The sequence below is a fragment of the Callithrix jacchus genome, chromosome 6 (assembly GCF_049354715.1).
Source record: "Callithrix jacchus isolate 240 chromosome 6, calJac240_pri, whole genome shotgun sequence".
NCBI lineage: Eukaryota > Metazoa > Chordata > Mammalia > Primates > Cebidae > Callithrix > Callithrix jacchus.
This window is the reverse complement of record NC_133507.1, coordinates 150,822,420-150,827,965: the sequence shown is the minus strand read 5'-3', so window position 1 is coordinate 150,827,965 and position 5,546 is coordinate 150,822,420.

The window sequence follows — 5,546 nt, the reverse complement described above, 5'->3', positions numbered from 1 at the left end:
AAGTCAAGGACCATGGATTTGTGTAATTACACAGGAAGCCTTGGAATGACATCATGCTTACAAAAGACTTGTATGAGCAGTAGACAGAGCAACCAGAGCATGTGAAAATACTGTCATAGACCAAAGGTAGGAATTTGTTGAGATCTGAGTAAATGAAGAAGTATCGGGGATGTAGATGTGATGTCCAGAACCAACAGGTTGGACAGAGTCCAGTTGCCTGGGGCAGATGATGAGATTGTAACCGACGACAAACGAGACACGCTTTTGTTTCTACCGTCTCCAGTAAGATGCATAGTAATACAACTGATGTGTTCTGTATTTCATCATCAGATAAGAAGAAAAGCAGAAGATAGGTATAGAAATACTGAGGCCATTTCAGAATTTTGGATGACTCCATTTTATAAGGGTTAAAGGGAGTAGACCTGTATGTGAATTCAGAGTCCCTTTCAGAAATCTTTAAACCATCTATCTTGAAAGTGAAAGACAGGATCAGGATATTGGTGATGAACAAAGGCTCTCTCACGTTTGAAAAAGAGGAATTCTGCAAACTGCACACTAGCAAATCAGATTTCATTCTGGGGAAAGCTTCTAAAATAGAATATTAAACAGATGGCTTGTGAGCAGAGAAGAGGAAGCAGTGACTCACTAGGAAAAGTCATGCCAAACTCATAATCATCCCCTTTCCTCATTACACTTCTACATTGGTGGAGGAGGAAAAATTGACGGAAACCTTTACAAGTGCCTGCATTCATTTCAAAATGGCATTTGCCAAAGACAAATGATAGCCTGATAGACAAAATAATGAAATATTAGCTTGGTATTGGGTCAATCCAGTAAAATCGTGGTTGGTTGAACAACCACTGAAAAAGTGTCAACTAATGGGTTCATGTCAACTAGAGGAAATACTGAAGAGAAACATCATGTTGTTTGATTCTTGGCTGACTTCAACCTTTATCAATTGCTTGGCTAAGGACATAGAGGCTACATAAAATGTGCAGATGATACACAGCCAAGTGACAAGAAGAGCTAATAAGACAGATGAAAGCACTGAGATTCAGACTTAGTTTGACATCCAGATCACTAGGCAGAAACCAAAAAGCTAAAATTTAATAAGGGCCGATGTAAAATTCTATACTTAGAACTTCATGGAAACAGAATAGAACAGTTAATGATCTTCTGAAATTTCTGACCCCTTAGCCTCTTGACTGTGGCTACAGAATTCATGTGTCTGTACTGGTGTGCTGCACTGGCAGGCCCCTTACATTTCCCTGGGCTTAGTAGGAATTCTGGAAATCTTTTATCTGCATTTTAAGCCATGGTGTTGGAGTAGCCCTGAAGTTATTACTGCAATTTTCAATTATACCCATTTATACTTATATCCACAATAACTCAGCCCTCCCTTTTATCCCAGATTCCACAGCACTGATCTCTAATCTCTTTTTGGATGTGTCTCTGGATCTGTTGCTCCACACTTGGCCATTTGTGCCTTCAGGCTTGTTGTGAGTGTGGAGCTCAGTGAAGTCTCTGCACTAGCCCTACTTCAATCATTGTCCTTGATCTTGGGTTCTGTTCATGACACTACTTACGATATATAAATTCTAAGTTTGATATAATATTGCATGCACTTCAAGTTCTTTCCTCTTATGGATTGGCTGGAAATGTATATTTCAGACCAAGGCAAGGAAGTGGTCAGCTAGGTTGAAGTTGAAGCCGCAGATGTGCCTGTGATCTGCACAGAAGCAGGTGGAGAGTAAATGAAGAAGAGAGCTGAGAGTTAGAGCCTAAGAGAAGCCAAGAGAGTTGTGATTAGAATAAGGACAGACTGCAAAAGACATGGAGAAGGAAATAGCCAGGATAGCAGGAGGCAAACTAGGAAAGCTAGTATCGCAGGGGGCAAAGATGAGCACAGTTTTCAGAAGAAGGATAATATCAACAGTTCTAAGTGCTGCCATGATGTCAAACAGGATTGAGGATCTAAAGTATTTCAGTTAGATATAGCAAAAGCTGGATCACCAGTGACATTGGCAAATGCAGCTTCTGGGGGAGAAATGGAGGGAAGTCTGACTGCCAAACCCTGAGAAGGAGGAGGTTTTGAGAAATAGAGCTGGTGGAGATCATTTGCACATTGGAATAAGGGGAGAGGAATGAGGAGAATCATGAGAGCAGTAGCCATAAAGGGAAACTGGGTTAGATGAGGGTAGGGTGTGTGTATGTGTGTGTGCGTGTGTGTGTGTGCGCGCGCGTGCACACTTGCTATTGTTTACATATGCAGCAGGAGTTCCAGACCAGCCTGGCCAACATGGCAAAACCTCATCTCTACCAAAATTACCACCCCCCCCCAAAAAAAGTAGCCAGCCATGGTGACACGTGCCTGTAATCCCAGCTACTTGGGAGGAGGAAGCAGAAGAATCATTTGAACCTGGGAAGTGGAGGTTACAGTGAGCTGAGATTGTACCACTGCACTCCAGCCTGGGTGACAGAGCTAGAGTCTGTCTTTATTATTTTAAAATAATAAAGTAAAATAAAAAACGAAGAAAGAATTGAGTAATTCAATTTCTTTAAATGCTTTAAAAACTTTCTTAAAGCATTTTAAATTTTACTCCCTTGAACATTGGCTGGTAGAATTGTCCTTTCCACATTTATTTCTACTTTTCTTTTTTACTTTTTGCTTCTTGAAATTCATCTTTTCCTCCTTCTGCCTCTCAGAACCCAAAACAATGTTGAGAATGAGGTAAGATATAATAGGGATGATATGGCTAAGGAGTAGTGAGAAGAAGGTATTTCTCCCTCCATCCCTGGGTCCAAAAGTTCTGATGAGAAAAAAATAAGATATAAAATAGAAAAATAAAATATGGCACAGACTCATAAAGCTACTCTTTAGTGTGGCTCAATGAATCTGTGCCATATTTTATAATCAGTACAGTTACCATTTTGCCTTTTTATTAAAAATGTTACTAACTTTGAGGCCTATTTCCCTTTTAGCCCATTACCTGATATTCAGATGAAATTCTGCTTTCTTTATTCAACATGTATTTATTGTGTCTTTGCTCTATAAATGTGTAGTCATTGATGAACACCATGGGGAAGGCAGAGCAGCCACACTTCATGGCCCCATCAATACATGTGTCAGGAAGAGATTCTGTAGTTCAGTCAGGAAGGTAGCAAAATATTTACTAGTAGTGTTTGCTTTAAGCATCAGAACCTATCCTTTAATCTTTAACCTCTAGTGGTTTTGACTCAGAGTTTTTTTCATGTAATGTGTACTAAATAAAGTCTGGTGAGGCCAGCATGTAAAGGTTGGCGGCTGCTATCTTTTTACAGCACTCTCCAGGGAGACTGTAACCGCCCAGACACTCAGTCAAACTAGGAAAGCATAATGTCCGTGTGTCAGTGTACTTTATTTATCCATCATTGAGTCAGAATCTGCAGGACAGAGCCCCGCAAGTGGTGACCCTGACAGTGGCGCTCAACATAGGGTGACCCTGATGAGATTTGACTACAGCATTCCATTGATCTTTGATGGCTTAAGTGGTAGGAAAAAAGACCCAAGAACTTTTGTGGCTGTCACCTGTTGACTTCTGGCCAACCCTTCTTTGTTTATCTGATACTGTAGTCAACCAAGACTCCATGTATTGATTGTTCTGGGTAGACATGCTTACCCTGCAGAATCCCCTGGCCTAGCTCAGTTTCATTCCCACTATTAGTTTGGAATGCAACCTCCATTCTATGCTTTACCCAGTGCCCTTCTAACCCTAGTCAGTGATTGGTAAACTCTATGCTGGGCCCTGGATAACCAGAACTGCTGAAACATTAGAAGGTGAGACAGATGATCTGAGTGCACATATGAGCAATCTGGTCATTTCTCTTTTAGGTGGGGGAAGAATGCCAATTCTCTAGTGACTTACCCAACTGGCATTCACAATTCTGCTGCTTTCATAATCCTTGGGGTAAATGTTGTATAAAAAATATATTTAAGTTCTGCAAATTTTTTTGCCTGTTGGAATTACTTTGTTTTCTCCCTCCCCCTGTAACAAAGACTTTAGCAAAACCCTTCTCTACTGGACTAGGTATCACTAACAAGTATCTGTGTTAGAAACATCACAAAAATTAAGTGTAATTTCTATGATTTAAGGATTCACCTGGAGTTGTTTCCATGCACATATTGCTTTGCTGGATTTGCTGTGCTTCCTGTTGCCCTCACCAAATTTATCAAGAGTCATCTTGTTCAATCTTCTGATTTCACTGCTATACTTAAAACAGTCATTGACCAGAAGTTTTCAAAGCATCAATTGATTGAAGTTAATTTTAGTAAAGGAACATTCAGTAGAAGAATCAAATAGAGGCACTAGGGTGCTGCGATGCTCTGAAATGAAAAAACTATACCAATAACAATAACTCTATAAACTTTCAAAAGTTTATGTTGTCCTTGTTACCACCATAATATAAAACTTTCAAGAGCATTTGTTAGTGAAAGGGCAATTTCAGCACTAAACCATAATGCATAAATTTTATATATCTGAGGAAAGACATGTTGAAGTATCACAGCAAAAAAAAAAAAAAAAGCCACACACACACACACACACACACACACACACACATACACACACAAGCAAATCCCTGTTTACCCAATAATTCTAGTTTAGGGGTAAAATCTCATCAAAAGATGTATTAGGTATGCTTGATTCAGCCCTTCCCACCATCACACTTAAAGATCACATGGGCTGTATACATATGTGTACAGAGGCAAATAGTATTGAGAATTATCTGAATTCGGTTTAAGGTGATGAATGTCAAGGGGCCAGAGGCCTCAGTTACTAATGCCACCTTGTCCCTATTTCTGCTCTGCCTTCTAGGAAGCCCTTTCTGATTTAACAGAAAAGTAGTAAAGTCCAAATGACATATAAACCATCATGATTACACTCATTTATCAATATGTGATTTTTGTGTGTATACATTTGTGTGTAGAAATTTAGAAGTTTGACACAAAACTGTCCCATGTGTGACATTTGATCTGGGTACCTTCTTTCTCTTTCACTGTAATTTGGAAGCAGTGCCCAAAGTTTAAACATCAGTCAGAATTCCAGCTTCCTGGCCAGGTGCGGTGGCTCACTCCTGTAATTCCAGCACTTTGGGAGGCTGGGGAGGGTGGATCTCCTGAAGTCAGGAGTTGAAGACCAGCCTGGCCAACATGGCAAAATCCCGTCTGTACTAAAAATACAAAAATTAGCCAGGCGTGGTGGAATGCACCTGTAATTCCAGCTACTCGGGAGGCTGAGGCAGGAGAATTGCTTGAACCTGGAAGGCAGAGGTTGCAGTGAGCTGAGATCCATGCCACTGCACTCCAGCCTGGGCAGAGTGAAACTCAGTCTCAAAAATAATAATAATAATGATAATTCTAGTTTTCTGTGTATATTTACTAAGATAATGAATATTCACATGTACCTTTTTAAATATCAACTAAAAGTTAAATATATAGAATATAACTTCCAAAGTTGATGTATTATACTCTTTACAAAAGTTGTATACGTAAATAGATAATTTAGGCT